General features: G+C 43.1%; 1 pseudogene; it reads right to left on the bottom strand.

The window, feature by feature from the left end:
* Positions 1-13,281: 13,281 nt before the first annotated feature.
* Positions 13,282-13,858, bottom strand: LOC129042049 (PDZ and LIM domain protein 7-like; annotated as a pseudogene).
* Positions 13,859-24,508: the final 10,650 nt, after the last annotated feature.

Raw genomic sequence — 24,508 nt, 5'->3', positions numbered from 1 at the left:
TGGGATAGGGCACAGGGTTGGGGCCATGCATTATCAATCTCCATGGACCTCCTCTCTCCATCTAGGGAAAAATTCAATTTCCCACAGAATTGAGGTATCCACTGGGCGTGGTTCAACACTAACTTCTTTCCAGTCTGAGACTGGAAATGAGAAAAGTGCTCCAAGTACATGAAACACAGTAGGAGGAGAGATTTGAAAGCCAAAACTACAGAGGATCTCCAGGTCTCTAAACATATCAGCAGAAAATCATCCATGACTCTTCTTCTCCTTAAATGGGAAAGATCTTCACGTTTCCATTTGTAATTTGCCAATATACATTTTTCTCATATATTTTACAAAGTTTATGTTTTCTGATTCTAGAAATAATCTGTTATTGTTTGAAAAGAACTTAGAAAATTCAGAAACTTATATGGGAGAAGGAAATCATGCCTAAATCTTACTACCTTGAAATGGCCACTGTTACTATTGAAACTGTCAGATGGAATGTTACATAATACGAAATGATATTTTTAACTACATATTGGCTATGACACATAATAAAACAAACACTTGTGAGTCTACCACCCAACTTAACAACTAGGACATTGCTACATATTATGTACTCTATATTAGGGGTCCCCAGCCCTGGGCCACAGACGGGTATTGGTCTGTGGCCTGTTAGTTACCAGGCCACACAGCAAGAGGTGAGCAGCAAGCATGTGAGCAAAGCTTCATTGGTATTTACAGCCACTCCCCATCGCTTGCATTATTGCCCAAGCTCTGCCTCCTGTCAGATCAGCGATGGCATTAGATTCTCATAGGAGCACAAACCCTATTGTAAACTGTACATGCAAGGGATCTAGCTTGCATACTCCTTCTGAGAATCTAACTAATGCCTGATGATCTGTCACTGTCTCTCATCACTCCCAGATGGGACTGCCTAGCTGCAGAAAAACAAGCTCAGGGCTCCCACTGATTCTATATTATGGTGAGTTGTATAATTATTTCATTATATATCGCAATGTAATAAGAATAGAAATAAAATGCATAATAAATGTGATGTGCTTGAATCATCTGGAAACCATCACACTCCCCTGTCCATAGAAAAATCGTCTTTCTGCCGGGCATGGTGGCTCACGCCTGTAATCCCAGCACTTTGGGAGACGGAGTAGGCAGATCACCTGAGGTCAGGAGCTCGAGACCAGCCTGGCCAACATGGTGAAACTCTGTCTCTACTAAAAGTGCAAAACATTAGCCAGGCATAGTGGTAGGTGCCTGTAATCTCAGCTACTCAGGAGGCTGAGGCAGGAAAATTGCTTGAACTCGGGAGGCAGAGGTTGCAGTGAGCCGATATTGTGCCATTGCATTCCAGCCTGGGCAACAGGAGCAAAACTCCATCTCAAAAAGAAAAGAAAAGAAAAGAAAAGAAAAATTGTCTTCCATGAAACTGGTCACTGGTGCCAAAAAGCTTGGGGACCACTGCTCTATATTATACGTGTATAAACATATGTGATATATATTAATAATATAGATGATATACAATATGTATATATTATCTACAATGGATATGTAGATAATATATATTACTATGTTAACATATTCCTGTATTATATATACTATGTATATATTACATAATACATGGTACGTATAGTAGATTGTCTTTTATGCATATACAGGTTTCGAGGTGGGACTAACCCAGGAAGATGCTACCAATGTAAGATGGTCAAATGTGGTGTCTCTCACTTGAGAGTCCAAGGGTATCAGCTGGCAGAAGCACACCCAATGGCATGGAAACCTCCAGCAACTTCTCACAGATTCCACCCCCTGGCCTCCCTGCAAGAGGCAGACGTCATTGTGAATTTAGTGTTTGTTACTCCCTATGTACATGTATCCTAAATACCATTTTGCTTGGTTGATATTTATATTTGCTATTTTAAGCTTCATAAATCACAGGCAGCAAGGCTGCCTGTCCATTCCAGAAGGAGACATGGTCTTCATGACACTGCACAGCACGCACACCTGACTTGCTCTGGAAGGAGATACTCTGTCTACCATAGGTTTTCACCATACAGACATCCTTGAAAAGATACCCTGGAAGTAAGGGCTCTTTCTCAAGATGTGCAGGACTTGAGCAGCTCATGGGTAAATGTCTCCCAACAGGAATTCATCAGCGAGCTACACAGGCCCGACCTCTTCTGCTCTCTGCAAGCTGACATTTTAGTTGGGGAGACCGGACTTTGCATAAACAAACTCAACAGACTGTCTTTGGTGCACTGAAGGAGTTACAAAAGCATCAAGGTGAGACTTATTCAGGAAAACATGACTAAGATGAGATGGTTGAGAGGCAAGCAAAAGTTACCAGCTGGCGGAAGCAGGCCGCAGGCAGCGGGAACCGCCTGCATGGCTGTTCAGAGGCACAGGAAGCGTGGTGGTGGGTCTGGAAAGCAGCCAGCTGGGGAAAAAAGAGGCTTGAGGCCCTGAAGCCATGGTGAGCAGTCTGAGATTTATTGTGAATGGGTATAAAAGGGTTTTACACGGGCGTGATAACAATCTGATTTGCATTTTTGCTAGGCAAACTTTGCTGCCCACACAGAAGGGATTGGAGGGGCTTTTGAAATCCTTGACAAGTCTCTGCTGTTTCTGATTGAATTTTTAATCTATTCATTCAACCTGACATCAGATGGGCTTTGACTTCCACATTCTCAGAATTAAAACTGACTTTTAAATGTTATCGCGGGTTTGTCTGTAGCTTCTAATACAAGCACATCACTTTTACTTATCTCCCTCTGCTCTCTTCTTGGGCACTTACGTGCACTCCTTCTGGTTGATTCAGAGAGGTGCAAAGACCCCAGCCAACGTGGGGCTGCAGATTCCTTTAGGATGGAAAGACAAGGGAAGGAAGCGGCAGCTGAGCAATTTGGACTTCCTCATGGAATGCAGGCCTTCACGCAAGGGAATGGAAGATGGCATTCAGCTTGAAAGCTGCATTGAGCAGGTAGCCTCTGGGGAAAACAGCCAACGATTTCATGCTTTGAAATCAAGCAGACTGAAGTTCGTGTGCCTGGATCCTACACATTTGCTTTGAGGGTTTGGTTTGGATCAGACCTATAGGTTTTGTGGCGGAGGAAGGTGAACAGGTCATGACGGGGCCACTCCCAAGCTGGGGATTTCTTGGAGGGCTCCCATTGAACTCAAAATATGTACAGATTTCCACACTTTGAGCCATAGCCCATCCATGTTTTGTTTTAATATCAGCATGCTTTTTTTGGTTTGTTTTTGTTTTTTTGGTTTTTTTTGAGATGGAGTTCACTCTTGTTGCCTAGGCTGGAGTGCAATGGCACAATTTCGGCTCACTGCAACCTCTGCCTCCTGGGTTTAAGTGATTCTCCTGCCTCAGCCTCCTGAGTAGCTGGGATTACAGGCACACACCATCACACTTGGCTAATTTTGTATTTTTAGTAGAGATGAGGTTTCTCCATGTTGGTCAGGCTGGTTCGAACTCCCGACCTTAGGTGATCCACCTGCCTCTGCCTCCCAAAGTGCTGGGATTACAGGCGTGAGCCACCACACCCTGCCTATCAGCATGCTTTAAGCTGGGTGTCTGGAGTACAACTGGTCCTGTTGGCCTCTGGCTTTGTGTACGTGGACTCGGAGTCGTGTATGCCCCGGCCTGAACTTCTGTCGGTTCTCGGCTTAACCTCACATCTTCCCTGAAGCCTTTGCTTCACGCCAACCCACTCCTGCCTCTCACGAGTTCCTGGGATCTCCTGCACTACTCCTTCATAAGACGACACAGTCGTGCTGGTTTATCTTAATTCTATTCTATTTTATTATTTTTTTCAGGGATTGACAGTAGATAGAAATTGTGCTGATAGAATGTCTGTCTCCCTCTCTAGGAAAAGCTCCAGGAGGGTGGGAGTTTTGTTCATCTTGATCATTCTCTGAAGGTGCCCTTTCCTGAAACAAAAGTGTTGGCCTGTTTACCTTTATCTTTCTTTATTGTCTTAGGGCCTTGTCTGTCTCATTGATCTTCAGACCCCAGCATAGAGTCGTGCTGTGCATGGGTCTCAGCTCCCTCTCTCAAAATTTGGGGGACCTTGGCCAAGTTTCTTGGAGACTTAGTTTCTTTATGTGTAAAAAATAAATAAAGATAGTCTAATGATGCTTTGGGGGATCAATGTGGGAATGAAGCAAGTTAGTAATTGTGAAGTGCATGGTTGTTTTTGTTGTCTTGCAGCAGCCAAGGCTCGCCTTCCCCCTTCTTAAGGTTTGTGGGGCTCCTTGTTTGGAGGGCATAATAGCAATATTCCTGTCCTCATCCTGCAGAGAGGCTTCACCTGCCAGAATCCAATTCTTTCTTCATCAGGGACCTCACGATTGGCCACTGTCTCTCAGCCTGTATTTTCCCCTAAGGGGTCTAATTTTCATATCCTTAAAAGATGTGAAAATTACCTCCCTACAATTTGGGGGACCCCTACATGAAGTCCTGTGTTGTCACAACCAGAGAGGATTATTTTCCCTGTGGGAGGTGTCCTAGGAGCTGCCTTGAAGATAGTACTGAGCTGGCTGGGCACGGTGGCTCATGCCTGTAATCCCAGCACTTTGGGAGGCTGAGGCAGGTGGATCCCTTGAGGTCAGGAGTTTGAGACCAGCCTGGGCAAAATGGCAAAACCGTGTCTCTACTAAAAATACAAAAATTAGCTGGGCATGGTGGTGCGTGCCTGTAATCCCAGCTACTTGCAAGGCTGAGGCAGGAGAATCGCTTAACCCTGAGGGCGGAGGTTACAGTGAGCCAAGATCATACCATTGCACTCCAGCTTGGGTGACAGAGTGAGATTCTGTCAAAAAAAAAAAGAGGAAAATCAGAAAATAGCTCTGAGCTATTAGGAGCAACTGGCTTTAGTATTCTGGCTCAGGAAGCACATGCCGGTCAATCTAGTGCTCACAGTCACCCTGTGAGCCTGGGGTCAAAATTATCTTCATTTTACAAATGAGAACACAGATTGCCCTTGTTCTTTCCAGAGGCCAGAAATAGAGAGAGCAAGACCCTCCACCCCCAAAGCCCTGGCTCTGCGCTAAACACATGGTTGATTGGAAGCGTTGGCCTGATGGCCCCTGGGGCTCGTAAAGGTGAACTGGCCTCATTCCCAAGTTAATCTGATTGATCCACAAAAAGCATCCATGGTTTCATTCTGGACTTTTGATGCCCTGCCTGTTTTTTGCTGATAGCTTGCTTGGGCAGTGATTCTGCGTGGATGGCTCCTACTTCTGAAAACCCTGGTGTTCAGGGCCGTCCCATGAACTCAGAAGGCTCCTATTGCCTTTGGGAAAGTGAGGCAAGGATGGAGTGAACTGGAGTTCTCAGCCACAGTTTTCCTCATCTGTTGCAGCTTCTCTGCTGTCCAGGCCACTCTATGCATAATTGTTTCCTTCTTGGCTCAAGATGCTAGAAGATTGTATCAGTCAGGGTTCTCTAAAGAAACAACTAGCAAAAGATACACTTATCTTTCTCTCTTTTCCTCTCGCATCTATCCATCTATCATCTATCGTCTGTCTATCTATCCATCTATCATCTATCTCTCTACCTACCTACCTATCTACCTACCTACATTTATATTAAGGAACTGGCTCCCACAGTTGTGGGTGCTGGCAAGTCTGAAGCCGGCAGGGAAGATTGACAGGCTGCAAATTCAGGTAAGAGTTGATGTTGCAGTCCTGAGCGTGAATTCTGCAAAACAGGCTGGCTACTCAGGTAAGGTTTCTATGCTGCAATCTTCAGGAGAATTTCTTCTTCTCGGGGAAACCTTGGTCTTTGCACTTAAGGTCTCCAAGTGATTGGATGAGGCCCACCCATATTATGACATGTAGTCTGCTTTACTGGAAGTTTACTGATTTAAATATAATCACATCTAAGAAATAGCTTCATGGCAACATCTAGACTGGTGTTTGGCCAAACAACTGGGCATCGGGGCCCAGCCAGGTTGACATGTCACATTAACCATCTCACAGCGAATGTGGGACTCAGCCACCCCAGTATCTGTGGCCACCGCCCATGTTGGTCCTCCTGCCCACCTGCCGCCTGCCCAAAAATTCACTAATGTTTGGATGACTCTTTACTTTCTCTTCTTCTTCCAGAATAATTCTGGGCACTGTCTCGGGCTTCCATGCTTTTCTTGCCACCTCTACTTGCCCACCTGTCACCTATGAGGCTCTGAGGCTGTTTTAAGTTGGACCAAGTACTCTAAGATGAATCACTCTCTTTGCTACATCTGTTCAAACTTTCTCTATGGACTTTTTTAGAAAACCTGGACCATGCAAATCATCTTCACAAAACTTGTCCAAATGCCAAGAAGGCAAGGAAAATTAGTATTCGTTCAATGTTTACAATGACAGCTAATATGTTCATAGTAGATAACATTTATGATACAGTAAAATTGTACATTCATGTGTTTATGAGTATATAATGGAACCTGTCTTTTAATTAGCATGTATAGTATACTTATGGTATATTTATGCCAATTCTTGCATAGATTTTTCTTGTAAGTAATATAAGAACTGATTTATAGATGGTGATATGGTTTGGATTTGTGTCCCCACCCAAATCTCCTGTTGAATTGGAGGAGGGGCCTCGTGGTGTTACCAGATGGAAGGTCTTGACTGTGAGTTGTCCAGGTTCTTGGCGTGTTGAACAAATAATTGAACAAAATGCACAAAGCAACAAAAGAATGAAACAAAGAAAGCACAGATTTATGACATGGAAGTGCACTCCACAGAGTGGGAACAGGCTGGAGCAAGCAGCTCAAGAGCCCCCGAGTTGCAGTGTTGTTTAGGGTTTGTATTAGGCTAAAAGAATTTGGTAACACTCTGAGGTGCCCTTGAAAGGCCTCCGATTGGTTACACCCCATGAAAGATTGGCCCATGAACAATCAGAGGCTGAAGTGGAAACTCCTGTCTTGTTATCATAGGAGCCAGGATGTGGCCTGTGTGCTGCCCAGTCTTGCCTGGAACTGGCTGCACCTGCTGTTCTTCCACGTATGCCTTAACCCTTGGTTACCCTAATTCCGTATTCTCCTGCCTCAGTGGGAGGTGATTGGATCATGGGAACGGATTTCCTCCTTGCTGTTCTCACGATAGTGAGTGAGTTCTCACAAGATCTGAGCATTTAACAGTGTGTGGCACCTCCCGCTTCGCTCTCCTGCTGCCATGGGAAGATGTGCTTGCTACTCCTTTGCCTTCTGCCATGATTGTGAGTTTCCTGAGACCTCCTAGTCATGCTTCCTGTTGAGCCTGCAGAACTGTGAGTCAATTAAACCTCTTTTCTTTATAAATTACCCAGTCTCAGGTAGTCGTTTACAGCAGTGGGAAAATAGACTAATACCGATGGGATGTCTTTGCTTTCAGTATGTTTATGGTGCTGAATCAGTTTCCAGTTACAATATTATTTCCATGAGGTAACCAAAGGCTGTTTTATGACCTGCTTTTATGAAATAGTTCTCCAGAGTTCATCTTGGCCAGTGTGAAGGTTCCTAGTGACCTTTGACCCCTGACCTTTCCCCTCCCCTCCTCCTCTTCCTGCTCAGCCGTGCCCCAGTGTTGCTGGAGGGTGGCACCCAGTTACCTCTGGTGTTAAGAGAGAAGTACAGATGTCTATTCTTAGGTCTACATCCTGAGGATCTGATTAGAACCATTAAAATGGGATGTTTGCCTTGTAAGAAGGAATTTGTGTGTGTGTATGTGTGTCTTGAGCTAACATCCCTGCTTATTTTTGAACGAAAAAGAGTCTTCAAACAAATACTATAATTTGACTTTCCAGCCAAAGCCCCAGGTCCTGGTTTACTGATTTATTTGGAAAGTTTTCCAGTGGGAAGTGCTTGCAGCAGGGTGGGAGCGGCTGAGTCCTGGGGGTGGGGGTGGGGCAGGGGACCAGTTGAGGTCAATTGATTAATGAAACAGAGGCCCAGAGGGTTTTAAGGCACAGAGAGTTGGGAAATGGAGGAGTTTCTGTTGTCTGGGAGGCTTCGGAGTGGAATAAAATTGGCCTTGAATAGGCAAGGTGGTTATAGAACCGAACTGGGGTCCGCTTGCCCCGTGCAGAAAGCCCAGAAATCCCCACCGAGATCGCAGGAATAGAAGGGAAGGCGTTTATTTGCGGGGCGCCAAGCAAGGCAGACTGGGTAGCTATTGCCCAAACCCTGACCTCCCCTAGGGCTTAATTTCAGGAAAATTCAGGGTTTAATTTCAGGAAAACAAAAGCTACAGGCAAAATCGCACATCAATACCTGGAGTTTACACGTTGAATTTGGCCTAAATGGGTGAGATATCTTAAAGTGGGGGCTTTCCGGTCGTAGGTAGAGTCAAAGATTTTCTGATTTGCAATTGGTTAAGGAAGAGAAGCTTTGTTGAAAAATCTGTGGTCAGATGAAAAAAATGTTGACTGGCTCCGGATGTGACTCCCTCCAAGCCCCTCAGGAAGAAATTAGAGCAAAAAATGACGGTCAGAGTTGAGTCCTCAGTTTCCCTGTATCTGAGGTCTACATGCCAGTGGGTCTGTACCTACGTGGGGTTTCTTGGTGAGGGGATCCAGGGACATTTGTTAAGATATATCTTAGTTTGTCTAGGGAAACCAAACATCTCTGAATTCCAACTTCCCTTGGCTATCATTTTAGGCTACTATGATCTTCTTATAAAGTTGCATGTTTGCCTCTCTGGGCTAGTGAGCTGCCTGGAGTTTCCCTTGAAGGAACTCAGAATTTTCCTTTATTTCCATGCTTGGGGCAGTGGAGGTTGGGGCATGAGCCCTTTAAAAGGGGGTCCCTGGCTGGGCGCAGTGGCTCACGCCTGTAATCCCAGAACTTTGGGAGGCCAAGGCGGGTAGATCAAGAGGTCAGGAGTTTGAGACCAGCCTGGCTAAGATGGTGAAACCTCATCTCTACTAAAAATACAAAAAGTAGCCAGGCATGGTGGCACACACCTGTAATCCCAGCTACTTGGGAGGCTGAGGCAGGAGAATCATTTGAACCCAGGACTCGGAGGTTGCAGTGAGCCAAGATCGTGTCATTGCACTCCAGCCTGGGCAACAAGAGCGAAAACTCCCTCTAAAAAAAAAAAAAAAAAAAAAAGGTTGGGGGGTGGGCAGTCCCTGCTGGTCTCCAGCTTAGTTTGCATGGAGAGGAGTGGGGGGAGGGAGGGCTAGAGCAGAGGCTTGAAGGTGGAAATGAGTGTGGCCAAGGGGTGAGCTGGGAAGTGAGCCCTGTGAGGTGGAGGGGGATTGTGAGAAAAGCTGGACAAGGAGCTGGAGGCTGACCACGTTGGGAGGTGATGGTCAGACGGAAAGAGTTGGACGCAATTTTTTTCCAACATCAGGGAAGAGGAGTCAGAGAAGGATCTTAGATAGCAAAGAAACAGAATGAAGTTCATGTTTGGGAAGAATGAATCTGGATGGATTTAGGGGGCAGGGATACCCTTTATTTAAATTAGAAAAATTACTTCTGTCCCTTTCATACATATTATTGATGAAAAGAGTCACACTGTGTAAAATATTTGAAGAGATTTATTCTGAGCCAAATATGAGTGACGATGGCCTGTGACACAGCCTCCAACAAGAGAAATTCTTATCCTTCATGGGGTTAGCCTCATTCCATACTAGGAGCTTCTATCTTTCCGGTCAAAGAAAAGCCAAGAAGCCTGGATTTTGGACTCTTCTACTGTTTAGCTCTGTATTTTGTCCAAATCGTTTAGGTTTCTCTCTCTGTTTACTTTTTTTCTTCCCCCCAAGACAGGGTCTGGCTCTGTTGCCCAGGCTGGAGTACAGTGGCACAATCACAGCTCACTGCAGCCTTGACCTCCCAGGCCCAAGCTGTCCTCCCAGCTATGCTCCCCGAGTAGCTAGGGCCACAGGCATGTGCCACTAATACCTGGCTAATTTTATTTTTTTGTACAGAAGGTGTCTCACTCTGTTGTCCAAGCTGGTCTTGAGCTCCTGGGCTGAAGCTATCCTCCTGCCTTAGTTTCCCAATGTGCTGGGATTGCAGGCATGAGCCACAGCACTCAGCCCACTCTTCCTATCTTAATTGAAGACTGGTTAAATTGAAAATCATATGAAAATGTGAAGACGTGTAAAAGTACCAGGGACTCTATGAGTGAAGATGGTATCGATTTATCTGGGGATACACAATCCTCAAGATAAGGAAGGGAAGCTAATACACACAGTGCCTTGTATGGGTCAGGCCTTCATAAGCATCCCCTCATTTAATCCAGTCTCACTGCATCCTTATTTAACCCCGGGAGGAAGGAACCACTTTTAATACGTGATGAACCTAAGGTCCAGAGGCAGAAGTCATTTCCCCAAGTCACGCAGCTTAAAAGTGGCAGACACAGAATCGTAGCCAAGGGTGACTTTATTCCAAGGCCAGGCTACATCCATGTTAGTACGCTGTGGGACCCTTTGTTGGACATAGCTTGCTAACAGTCAAACCTTTAATGGGGGATTCGAGGTTGATGTATTAGTTTGCTTGGCTGCCATCACAAAGTACCACATACTGGATGGCTTCAACAATGGATACTTATCCTTGCAGAGCTCTGGAGACTGGAAGTCCAAGATCATGAGCCATCAGGGTTGGTTTCTCCTGAGGCCTCTCTCCTTGGCTTGGAGATGGCCGTCTCCTCCCTGTGTCCTTACAAGGTTGTGCATGTCTATGTCATAATCTTCCTATAAGGACATCAGTCATATTGGATTAGGGCCTACCCTAATAACTTTATTTAACCTCAATTACCTCTTTAAGAACCCTGTGTTCAAGCACAATCCCATGCTGAGGAACTAAAGGTCAGGGCTTAAACATATGAATTTCAGGGAGACACAATTCAGCCCATAACACTAGATAAATGTAATTCCTTGCTTCAGTCAATTTTAATTGATAAAACTCTGCACATTGGCTGTCTAAAACGGGGGACCACTTTGCAATTGCGTACTACATTGGCTTTACAATGGCTTTTCAGATTGGAAGCACCTTACCATTTTGAACCTCATTTAACAATGCATTGAGGCAGATGGAAGAGATGTTATTGATCTTCCAAAAAAACCAAGGCTTAGAGATTTTATATGACTCATTGATGGACAGATTAAGTCGGGTGCACTTTTTGCTCCCCTGGCAACAAAAATTGAAACCTGGTATTTGTACATGTGGTAAAAAATATTGAAACAGTCGGCACAATGCTGTCCCAAAGACCTTAGACAAATTATAAAAGACACAGTGAAAGAATAATGGTTTTAAATTTTAGGAAACTAAATTCTCTGTAATTATACTCCAAAGAATTTTCAGTTTTGTATGCTCTTTCCCTACTGTGCCCATATTTTTACATAGTTGCAATTATTGTATATATCCTCTTGTAGTCTATGTTTCCACTGCATTTTTTTTATTTTGAGATAATTGTGATTGACAGGCAGTTGCAAGTAATACAGAAAGATTCCATGTTCCCTTTACTTAGTTCCCCCAATGGTCACATCTTATGAAACTATAATATTACAGTGCAACATTAGAAGTACAATATTACAACCAGAATATTGACATTGAAATAGTCCAGATACAGAACATTTCCATCACTACAAGGATCCCTCATATACCCCTTTTGTAACCACCCCCATCCTCACTAATCTTATCTCCATTTCTATAGTTTTTATAATTTCAAGAATATTATATAAATAGACCCATACAGTATGTAAACCTTTGAGTTAGCTTTTTCCACTTAGCATCATTCTCTGAAGATTTATCCAGATTGTTATTGATATCTATCAATTGTTATTAATAGTTTGTTCCTTTTCATTGCTGAGTAGAATTCCATTGTGTAGATGTACCATAGTGTGTTTAACCATTCACCTGCTGAAAGACATCTGAGTTGTTTGAAATTTTGTGCTGTTACAAATAAAGCTGCTTATAAACATTGCATGCGAATTTTTGTGCACACATAAGTTTCATTTCCCTGGGGTAAGTGCCCAGGATTGCAGTTGTTGAGTTGTATGGTGGTCATGTGTTTAGTTTTTTAAGAAACTGCCAAGCTGTCTGCTAGAATAGCTGTGTTACTTTACATTCCCACCAGTAATATATGAACGATCCAATTTCTCTGCATCTTTGTTAGCATTTGGTATTGTGACTATTATTTTTAAGTCATTCTCATAGGTATATAGGGATATCTCACTGTGGTTTTAGTTTGCATTTCCCTAATGACTAATGTTGATGAACATCTTTTCATGTGCATATTTGCCACATGTACATCCTCTTCAGTGAAATGTCTTTTTATGTCTTTTACCCATTTTCTAATTGGATTGCTTGGTTTTTACTGTTGAGTTTTAATAATTCTTTATATATTCTAGTTACTAGTCCTTTGTTAGATACATGGTTTGTAAACATTTTCGCCCATCCTCTTAATGGGATTTTTGCAGAGTGAAAGTTTTACATCTTGGTGAAGTTCAATTTACAATTTTTGTAAATGGATTGTGGTTTTGGTGTCAAGCTTAAAAACTTTGTCTAGATCCTGATGATTTTCTTATATTTTTCTAAAATTTTAATAATTTTGTGTCTTACATTTAAGTCTGTATGTTACATTTAAGTCTGTAAATTTTGTATGAAATGTGACGCTTTGGTCAAGGTTCATTTTTTTTTTAACCTATGGCTGTCCAATTGCTCCAGCGCCATTTGTTGAAAAAGCTGTCCTTTCTCCATTAGATTGCTTTTGCACTTTTGTCAAAAAATAGTTGGGCATATGTGGGTTTATTTCTGAGTTCTCTATTCTGTTTCAGTCATCTGTGTGTCTATTCCTCCACCAATACCACACAGTCTTGATTACAGTTGCTAAATAATAAGCTGACTCCTTCAAATTTATTCTTTTTTTCAAAATTGTTTTAGCTGTTTTAGTTCCTTTGCCTTTTATATAAATTTTAGATTGTTCTCTAAAAAATTCTTACTGGGATTTTAATAGGAAGTACATTAAACCTGTATATTAATTTGGGAATAATTGGTAATTTTATTATGTTGAGTCTTCCAATCCATGAACATGGTATTCTTGGATTATTGGTATATATCTTCATTTATTTAGATCTTTGATTTTTTTTTTCAGCATTTTGTAATTTTCAGCATATAAGACCTGAACGTGTTTTGTTAAATTTATACCTAAGCATTTCCTTTTTTTTTGAGTGATTGCAAATGGTATTGTAATTTAAATTTTTGTGACCCTGTGTTTATTGTTGGCCATGGGCAGAAGGAATAGAAAGAGGTAGACAGAGAGGGCAGCCAGCTTGAGAGGGCTAAGCTACAGCTGTACATTGAGCATGTGGGCAGAGTGCTGGTGGTGCCAATCCTGGAGGTAGGTTAGCGTGGGCTCTATAGCCCCAGGACATACTTTTCCCTTGATTTCTTGAGGTGCTCCTCATCCAGGTCTTGCATGAACTTGGTGTCTATGAGGTGGGCAAGGATGCTGAAGGAACGTGACTGGCCTGTCCCAGGCCGTGGTAGCCAGTCGTTGGTGTTCTCCATCAGCCACTGCTTGGTGGCATCTGGGGCCAAAAGTTGGAGCAGCTGTCCATTCTGCTGTGGTGTACTGCCAGCAGGTGGGGGTGCCCTGAAGGGCCAGACCATCTTGTTGAGGAAGGTGCTGGGTGCAAGCGTGAACTGCAGGGGGTTTATGGCAGGAGCCAGAACCTCCTGTGGTTTGCTCTGAACTGGCTGAGACCTGCTGAGACCCAGGCAGAGGCACTTTATGCAGGCTCAGATCATTTGCCTCCAGGAGTGAGCCAGGAAATGGAGAAGGGCACGTTGAGGTCCTTGCCCTTTTGCAGCTGGAAGCCACAAGGTGCTGACCTCTCCGGCAATGCTTTGAAGAAATCCATGATGCCAGCCCCTGCTTAGCCAATTGGGGAGCTGCTTGGTGTCAGGCTCCAGGGAGCCGCATTATGATTGGCTGCCCATATTCTTAAGTTATTTTAAATTTGCTGAAGTTTGTTTTATGGCCCACGATGTGATCTATCTTGGTATATGTTCCATGGGCATATGAAAAGAATGTGTATTCTATTGTCGAATATAGTGTTCTACAAATGTTAGATCCTGTATTGTCTGATATTTCTATCTCCTTCCTGATTTTCTATGTAGTTCTATCAATTTTTGAGAGAAGAGCATAATTATGAATTTATTTCAATTTTCAGTTTTTGCTTCATACATTTTGAAGCTCTGTCTGGTGCATTCACATTCAAGGTGCTATGTCTTCTTGGTAGATTGACACTTGTTATGTAATGTTTCTCTCTGTATCTAATAATTTTCTTGCTCTAAAGCCTATTTTATCTGATGTTAATACAGCAATTCCTGCTTTCTTTTGATTAATATTTGTATCATATATTGTTTTTCATCTTTTTACTTTCAACTGCTTACATTCTTATATTTATATAGGTAGATAGATTTTTTTTTTTTGAGACGGAGTCTCGCTCTGTCACCCAGGCTGGAGTGCAGTGGTGTGATCTTGGCTCACTGCAGCCTCTGCCTCCTGGGGTCAAGCAATTCTCCCTGCCTCAGCCTCCTGAGTAGCTGGGATTACAGGGGCCTGCCACCATGCCTGGCTAATTTTTGTATTTTTAGTAGACCCAGGGTTTCACCATTACGTTGTTATATTTGATGTGAGTATCCTGTAGACATCATATAATTGGATCATTTTTCTGATTCACTCTGACAATCCCTGTCTTTTGATTGGTGTATCTAGATCATTTATATTTAATGTAATTATTGCACTAATTAGGGCTTACATCTTTCATTTTGTTTTTTGTTTTCTGTTCTATTTTTGGTTTCCCTGCTATTTTTCCTTCCTTCATGTGGGTCACTTGAACATTTTTTAGAATTTCATTTTGATTTATCTATATTATTTTGAGTATATATCATTTCTTTAGTGATTGCTAAACTACTATATTGTATATATACAACTTACCACAGTCTTTTGCCACCCACATTTTACCAGTTCATGAATTGTAGAAACGATCTCCCTTTATAGTCCTTTACCCTCTCTGTTTACAATATAATTCTTTAATATTCCCTCTACATACATGTAGAACCACAGCAGATGGGGTTATTGTTCTTGCTTCAACCCCATTGAACATAATTTAGAAAACTTAAGTAAAGTCTATTATATTTAACCCTATTTTTGTTTATCATGTTCTTTACTTCCTGATGTTCCAAAGTTTAAGTTGTTTCCTTTCTATCTAGAGAACTTCATTTAGCTAAGAGAAATCCCTTGTCATTTGAGTTGTTTCTCATTATAAGTAAGATATCATATTTTTCTTGATGCTTTCAAGATTTTAAGTTCTTAGAAATTTGACTATGCTATGCCTTGGTGAGGATTCTTCTGAGTTTATCCTATTTGGGGTTTTTCTTGAATCTGTAGGCCATCTTTTGCCAAATTTGGAAAGTTTTCAGCTATTATTTCTTCAAGTAGTTTTTTAATCCAATCGTTTTTCTCTTCTCCTTCTGGGACCCCAGTGATACAAATGGTTAGATAATTTGTTTTAGTACCATAGATTCCTGAGGCTCTGTTCATTTTTATTTTCAGTTGAATTTCTCTTTGTTGTTCAGACTGGGTAGCTTCTATTGCCCTATCTTCAAGTTCACAGATTCTTTCCTCTATCCCCTCTCTTCTGTTGTTGAGACCATCCATTGAGTTTTAAATTTGATTATTTCATTTTCATTCTAAAAGTTTTGTTTTATTCTTCTTTATGTCTTCTATTTTTTGCTGAGATTTTCTACATTTTCATTTGTCTAATGTGTATTCATAATCACTAGTTGAATCATTTTCACCATGATAGTTTCAAAATCTTTGTCAGGTAATTGTAACATCCCTGTCATCTCAGTGTTGTCATCTATTTTCTTTTTAAAGTCAGTTTGAGATCTTCATGGTTCTTGGTATAATGAATGATTTTTTAGCTGAAACCTGGACATTTTGGATATTATGTTATGAGACTCTGAATCTTTGTAAACCTTCTGTTTTAGCTGACTTTGTCTGACACCCTTCCAGCAGGAGAAGAGAGGATGCTGTGTTGCTATTGCCAGGTGAAGGTTAAGGTCCAGGTTCCTCTCTCAGCCTCTGTTGATACCTCAGTGGGGAGTGGAAGGGGTTCCTTGTTACTGCTGGATAGATGTAAGAATTACTAAGCTTCCACTAATGCCAACTTGACTGGGAGGGGATTGAGTAGCCTGTTGTTGCACCTCATGTAGTCACCACTAACACTTTATTTTCTGGGGGAGGGGAAGCTGGTCTTGTTACTGCTGGTTGGTGGTGAAAGTCTTGACTTTTCATCAGGCAACCTCTGACACCACCCCACTGGGGTGAGGAAAGGGTACCTCATGACTACCCCAGGTGGGGGTAGAAGTCCAGGCTCCCCATGTGGTCTCCACTGACACTACAGGGAGGTGGTGGTGATAAAAAATCATTATCACCTGGAAGGTGCTTAAAATCATTATCACCTGGAAGGTGCTTAACCTCTTGATCCATCCTCAGCTTTCTCTGACACTGCCTGGTTTGGAGGGCATTGGGGGCACCTTGTGGTAGCTTGGTGAGGGGGGAAGTCTAAGCTCTCCACTTGGCCCTTGCTGGCATGGGTGGGGTTGGGGTCATAGTTTCTTTCTTTGCTGTTTTGCTGGAGTAGAGTGGTTGCTGTCTTCTTGGCTATCCCTTTCCTGTTGTTTGGCTAGAGAACAGGCTTTGATTGAGGCTTTCTTGGTTGACATCCATTTGCGTTTCTGGGTTGGCAGCTTCTTCAGTCCCAAGTCAGCAACATGTGGAGCAAGAAGAAAACCCAGGGAGCTCACCACCATGGTACTTGGAAACCACATTCCCTACCTAGTTGGTTTTCTTTTTTCCACCTCTTAGTGTCTTCTGTTTGTTTTACCTTCACTGTCTAGAGTTTAGTAGTACCTAGCAGAGGGATAAGGACAAGTGTGTCTACTCCATCAGCACAGAAGTAGAGGTGTCTACTGTGCATTATATCACACAATAGTTTATCTTTCTATGTGTCTTCATAACCTGAACTTATCTATTCCCTAATTTTCAGTTCCCGTTATACTTATTTCACTGTAATTGTTTCAATATGCTAAACTAATGCATTACATAACGTATTATAGTAGTCCCCCCTTATCTTCAGTTTTGGTCTTTATGGTTTCAGATATTCATAGTCAACTTCAGTCTGAAGGCATAAGTGGAAAATTCTAGAACTAATTCATAAGTTTTAAGTTGCACACTGTTCTGAGTAGCACGAAGAAATCCATGCCATCCTGCTCTACCCCTTCTTCCTGACAGAAAGAAGGGTGACTACCGTACAATAAGATAGTTTGAGAGGGGTAGAAGAGATAGAGACCACATTCATATAAATTTTATTACACTGTATCGTTATAATTGTCTTATTTTATTATTGTTTATCTCTTACTGTGCCTAATTTATAAATTAAACGTTATCACAGATGTGTATATATAGGAAAAAAGTAGGATATATTAGGGTTTGGTGTTATCTACGGTTTCAGGCACCCACTAGAAGTCTCAGCATGTATCCCCCATGGATAAGGGGGACTGCTGTCATGAAAACTTAGTTGTAACATCGTTAGGGTTCTAAAGAATCCTTTTCAACTTCAGATTTATAACGGTCTGAGGAGCTGAGATGAGTTAATTCTGTTCTGGGGACTGACCCTGGATGTTACAAAAGCTGAAGTCTCTCCAGTGTGAATTTCTGTATGGATTTCTCTTCAAATAATTCTTTACATTTTATACATTTTTAAAGCATTTTTATATCCCATCTCACCTCTCTTTGTATATACTTTCTTTAGCATGAAAGTTTCTTTCCCACAATTGGGTTAAAGTTTCTCCTGCCACCTGTCCCTGGCAGCCGCCTGTCCCTGCTGGGCTTCCGTGTGGGTCTGCACCTGTGTCCTGTTGCGCACACTGTTCCTGCTTTGTCATTTCTATAATTCACATTTCTCCTTCTAGACTTCGTGACTCTTCAAGGTAGAGACAACTGTGCCCTATTTGTCTCCCTGTGCCCCATATATATTACTGGTCAAACACAGACATAACCTGATTTTTTTTTTTTTTTTTTTGAGATGGATTCTCACTCTGCCACCTAGGCTGGAGTGCAGTGTGCTCTCTCAGCTCACTGCAACCTCTGCCTCCCAGGTTCAAGCGATTCTTCTGCCTCAGCCTCCCAAGTAGTTGGGATTACAGGCACCTGCCAGCACGCCTGGCAAATTTTTGTATTTTTAGTAGAGATGGGGTTTCGCCAGGCTGGTCTCGAACTCCTGACCTCAGGTGATCCACCGGCTTCAGCCTCCCAAAGTGCTGAGATTACAAGTGTGAGCCACTGCTCCTGGCCTAACCTGATATATGAATAAATCAATTATTTTATTTGACCCCCCCATATCTCACAGGTTGTGAGGTATACAGCTTTCTCTCCCAAGGGGGTGCCTACACACCCCTTATTATTTACATATCTATTTGACTTTGGGGAAATGTGGTAGAGTTCAAGGGGCAGGGCATTAGGAGTCAGGTTTGTGTGCCAGTCCTTGCTTTGTGTCTTACTGTGACCTCAAGTCCTTTAACTTCTTGGAACCTCATTTGCCTCATCTGTAAAATAGGAACAATAACACTCAACCCTCAGGATTTTTCAAAAGGTTAAGTGGTATATCATTTATTCCTTTCTGCCTGTTCGCTTTTAAGCCTTCACACTGAATACTTTGCCATCACTTGGGAGATTTCTCGAAGACTTTAAAAAAACTAATTCTTTATTCATTTCTTCCACTTTCCCCCATCCTCCCCAGAGAGAAGATGGTGAGATTTGGGGCCCCTAAATAGCCCCTGTGAGGTTCCTGAGCCTCGACAGATAAGGCGGTATCTTTCTGTATATTCCCAGAGGGCAGAGATAACAATAGGCTCTATTCACAATGCTACTGTCAAAATGGTATGTTGCGAAATGAATTTCCTTGTTACTCTAAGAGAAAGAACAGTGTTTCTCCTTGACTTTGTAAGCGTCCCCTTCTCTATTCCGACATCCTTGCCAAGTGTATCAACACTTTTTTACAGTGGAAAATAGGATTTCTTCTCTTTAGAGGATCTGATTCCCAGCTTGGTGCCAACCAGTTGCATGTCGTTCTGATAAATGCTTTACGTTTTATTTGATTAGCAAAATGAAAGTGAGATCAATTCTTTGCTCTAAGACTGTCTACTGGATTTTAAGTTGTTTGACCTTGAGCATAGCTCTGGCTGAAATAGGCTCGAGATGTAAAAATCCACACACCCGCTGCCTCTGTACTCTCTCAGTAGAGGAGCTGTAATTCACATCCACAGGCAGATCAATACTTCTGTGTCTATAGCCGCGGGCAATGTTTCCGCAGCATGGTACCCACAGTGCTTATACATGGGGAAGTCTGGTTATTGCCACTGTCTCTTTCGCTAGTTGAGGATTGCAAAGCTGTATACTTTCAAAACAGTCATGGATGTGTTCTGATGCTGAAGGCATGATGACATATTAGTGTTCCGTGACTGCTGCAACAAATTGTCATAAACTTGGTGGCTTAACACCACGGAAGTTTATCCTTTCACAGTTCTGGAGGCCAGAGGTCTGAGATCCAGCAGCCTACACTCCCTGTGGGGGCTTTAGGGGAGAACCCCTTCCCTGCCTCTTCCAGCATCTCCTCCTGGAATTCCTGGGTCTGAGGCTGCATCACTCCACTCTCTATGTCTTCTTCACATCGCCTCCTCTCCTGTGTGTGGGTGTCTTCTCTTCTGTCTCAAATCTCCCTCACATCTCTCTTGCAAGGACATTTGTCATTGAATTTAGGGCAGACCTGGATAATCCTCCTCTCAAGAACTTTAACTCAATCACATCTGCAAAAAGCCTTTTCCAAATAAGGTCACATCCACAGGTTCCAGAGATTTGATGTGGATATGTTTTTTGGGGAGGGTGCCTTTTGGTCTACTACAGAGGAATAAGAATGACGTCTAATGGGATGACTTGCAGATATGTTCTCTCTAGTTCCATGCCTTGATGTTTGGAAACACAGAAAGATTTTTGTAGACTGGTACATTAGATAGTTCTAGGGAATAATATAGAAATGGCTATGTGCCTATATGGGTACTATAATTCTGATTATTTAATTCCAATAGTGAAATCTCACTGATTTTAGATATTTTGCAGTGGATGTGATTTCTAAGACTCAGATATGCAAAAACAAAATGCTTAATTGTTTCCCTATAATTTCTATCTCAAGCTTCATTTGCCTGAGAGTAAAAAAAAAAAAATCACTTTTTTTTTTTTTTTTTTTTTTTTTTGAGATGGAGTCTCACTCTATTACCCAGGCTGGAGTGCAGTGGCATGATCTTGGCTCAATGCAACCTCTGCCTCGTGGGTTCAAGCGATTCTCCTGCCTCAGCCTCCCGAGTAGCTGGGAGTACAGGCATGTACCACCACCAGCTAATTTTTGTATTTCTAGTAGAGATGGGGTTTCATCATGTTGGCCAGGCTAGTCTTGAACTCCAGATGTCAGGCGATCCACCCGCCTCAGCCTTCCAAAATGCTGGGATTACAGGTGTGAGCCACTGCATCTAGCCTCAAGTTACTTTTAAGCAGTCTTCAATAATTTGAGTCCTGGGCCAGGTGCGGTGGCTCACGCCTGAAATTCCAGCACTTTGGGAGGCCGAGGCAGGCGGATCACAAGGTCAGGAGATCGAGACCATCCTGGCTAATATGGTGAAACCCCATCTCTACTAAAAATACAAAAAATTAGCCAGGTGTGGTGGCAGGTGCCTGTAATCCCAGCTATTCGGGAGGCTGAGGCAGGAGAATTGCTTGAACCTAGGAGGCAGAGGTTGCAATGAGCTGAGATCACGCCACTGCACTCCAGCCTGGGCAACAGAGTGAGACTCTGTCTCAAAAAAAAAAATTTTTTTTTTGACTCCCTTTAGGTTTAGAGTCAGTTAGAGATTTCCCCTATGCCTTGATCTTTTCCATGGAGTTCTAAGTTCCCGGTTTAAGTGGACTGTATAGTGCAATGGTTACAAGTGAGCCCTCCACCCTACATGGCTTGCATTGAAAACCACCTCCTCTACTTTTTACTTCCTAATGGGTGATCTTAGCATTGCAGGTTGCCTTCTTGGGAAGCAGAGTATGAAATGCAGCATGTGGCCAAGGAGTGTCCTTGGGATCAGCTCCTGCAGAAGGAGCAGGAAGGCGTCCAACTGTGATGCAGGCCCAGTGACAGCCTTTGCCCACCCCACGGGAGCTCTGGAGCTAGGATGACCCTTCGGAGTTGTCCCACGTTGGGTTGCCCTGAGAACTGATGTGATCTTGGCAAGGTAGCTCTCTGCCTTGGGGCAATCCCTTAAGGGGCTGACAGCTGGAGGCCATCTGCTAATAGCCCCTGGCAGCAGTGGATCTGGGTGGTGCCTCCCTGTGTTCACTACACTGTACCGTGATGCTGTTTGGATTCGCTTCTTCATCTTATGTTCTGGGAGCAGCTACTGCAGGATGCCAGTGCCCCTGTTCTTCCTGGGGGAAATGTGGAGGAGGAGGGTTTGTGGAATGAGCTGCAGTGCTCACCACTGCAGCTGGTCTCCTGGCTACCCAAGGACTCATCTCCCTCTTCCAATCTCCATTCAGGATCCCTTTCCACCTCGGCTAGCACCTTTGCTCGTCCTGGCGGTTAACATGTGGCCTAACACAGGCTGTTACCTCTGAGGCAGTCTGAATCCTGAGCACCACTCCCTGCTCAGGCTGACACTCCTGCCATTCCTGGTGCATTTGCTGTCAAACTAGATAAGGGAGTGCCGAGAAGTGACCAAGTGGACCCATCCTACCCCATTTTGTCACAGCGGCCCTACCTCCTCCTGATGACCAGGATCAGTTAGCCCTGCTGGGTTGTTATCTCTCCTTGTTGCCTGCTGGTCCCTTGGCACGAGATGCTAAAGTACCCAGGAGGCAGTCACAGCTTAAACTTCAATGGAAGTTTCTGCGTCCACTGGAAGAAGAGTTCTCCATCTGGGAACCATGAGTTGCAGAGCCCAGAGTTGTGAGAACAGAAAACATAAATTCCTCATTGGCCACTGAGAGGGACGGCACACGGGACACCCCTTGACTCCAGGTCATGAATCCTTCCCTTTGGGTCTAGCACCATATCACAGTTTCCATTCAAAATGGAAATGCACTGGGGTACCCATCATCTGAAAGGATCACTGTCAAGCTTTGATGTCTAAGTTGTTATTGATCCTGGCACTATTCCCGGCCCTGTGTGATCCTGGCCTCTGTTCCCTCTAATCCTCTCAGTGGGTCTTCCCCCAGCCCTGGATAGTTTCATCACAGGTGTGTATTGACTAGTGCATGCTGAATACTGAAATCCAGAGTTCTCCTGCTGTGCAGTTCTCTCCTTCAAAGTCCAGCCACCTTGGTCCCTCCAGAGTCTGGGATCTATCTCCCCAGCTTAAGGGGTTTACCAGGTTCCTTCTGTTGTCATGCGACTCTCTCCTGGACACCCTCCCCAGGCCTTGCCCGAGGCCATCACAGGCTGGCTCTGTTTGCTTCTCATCTCTCAGGGATCAAGTCCTTCATCACTTTACTGCCAATCTCCTGAAAACCACTTCCCATATATTTTGTGCAGTCATTGTTCTTTCAGCATAGAGGATAAATCCCCGTGGAAGCAGCATTTGTGCTGGGGCTTTTGAAACCTAAACGTTATTATTATTATTTTTTTTCCTCCTTCAGTTTCTCCCTGACCTCTTTCCTTTTGGGGCAATGTCAGCCTGGAACTTCCTGGCCTGAAAAGCAAAGGGTCACAGTTTGAAGTAACGATAGGAAAGGCAAAACCAAAAATAAGTATTCCTTAACAATGTCCCTTTCGTTCTGCCAACACTGCGAGTCAAACCATTTCTTTCACCTTGATCAAGTTTTATTGTCTTAACTGAGGAAGAGACACAGAAGGTTCTGTTGGTGTCTGAAGTTGATTTATTCTTGATTTTATTTTGTGGGGGAAATTGCCCACCTAAGCACATGAGTCCTCTGAGAAACAAAAGTGCCCCATTTCAGAAACTTTAAAAGCAGCTTAAGCCAATTTCAGTGTGCCCCACAGATTTCTCCCCATGGTGGCTAAGATCCATTTCTGCCCGCTTTAATGTTGACGGGCTTTGCTTTCGCTGGTGTGTCTGGGTCTCTAAAGCCAAGCATCCATCTCTGCACTAGCGCAGGTTCTTGGCCGACATGCCTTGCTGGTTGCAGGGGCGGTGGCGGGGAGAGAAACATGGCCTCTCCCTGCAGGGTCCTCATAAATCCTGTTCTCTGTGAGTACCCTGGGGAAAGTGGAGGCGAGAACTTGGGGATTTAGACCCCTTTCAGCATCTAGCTCTGTAGTGCCTGACTTAGGAAGGAAGTCTCAGCTGCTCTAAATTAACTTTGGAGGCGTGTGGGGACTTGGGTTAAGTGGCCTCCACTGAGGTATGCTGAATATTCATCGCAGTTGATCTCCAAATGGCTAAATGTTAACATTTAACATTCAGTTGAAGCTGAATTGAAGGCCAATTATCATCATCAAAGAAAAAGCAGGTACAAGAATGAATCTGACATTTTATTAAGAATTAAATTTGTTGCTGTTACTTAGAGTGGAAAACACACATTTACTATGTATGGCCTCCAACACAGCCATATAAAAAGTCTTGGCATCTTGGTTAGACATGTATATACTTTCTACACAATTACAATTGTGTGTAACATAATTTGGCTTTTGAGAGTACATTTAAAAAAATTCAATAAGTATGAGTAAGTCTGTATAGGATTCAGCACTGTCTAATTCATGTAAAATAGTACCTAATTTAGGTACAATAGTAAAAATTAAAAATGAGTAATCCAGCTTGTAGTGATATTTCTATTTCATCCTTTTATACTATGATCACCTAGGGCTGCTTTTTTTGGTGGTGAAATTTTAAAGCAAGCTTACCTCAGTACCCAGGTATCTCCTGATATAAAGACAATCAAATACAAAAACATGATAAATACTATTAGTGTGATTAATAGCTTAGTTTATTAGCTGTTTTAATAAAATACAACTTTATAGTGAAAATAATATACTGGAAGTAGCTTTTTTTTTTTTTGTGAGATGGAGACTCGCTCTGTTGCCAGGCTGGAGTGCAGTGGTGCGATCTCAGCTCACTGCAACCTCTGCCTCCTGGGTTCAAACGATTCTCCTGCCTCAGTCTCCCGAGTAGCTGGGACCACAGGCGCACACCACCATGCCCAGAATTTTTGTATTTTTAGTAGAGACAGGGTTTTACCATGTTGGCCAGGATGGTCTCAATCTCTTGACCTTGTGATCTGCCCGCCTTGGCCTCCCAAAGTGCTGGGATTACAGGCACGAGCCACCACGCCCAGCTGGAAGTAGCTTTTAAAAAGCATTTTTAGTGATATGCTTACAAAATGACAGATGTAGGTGAAAAAAAAAAAAAAAAAAAACCTCAGTAATGACAATATAGTGAACCAG

The sequence above is a fragment of the Pongo pygmaeus genome, chromosome 7 (assembly GCF_028885625.2).
Source record: "Pongo pygmaeus isolate AG05252 chromosome 7, NHGRI_mPonPyg2-v2.0_pri, whole genome shotgun sequence".
In the NCBI taxonomy this organism is placed as follows: domain Eukaryota; kingdom Metazoa; phylum Chordata; class Mammalia; order Primates; family Hominidae; genus Pongo; species Pongo pygmaeus.
The sequence above is the reverse complement of the archived record's forward strand: the minus strand, read 5'-3'. Positions and strand labels throughout refer to the sequence as shown.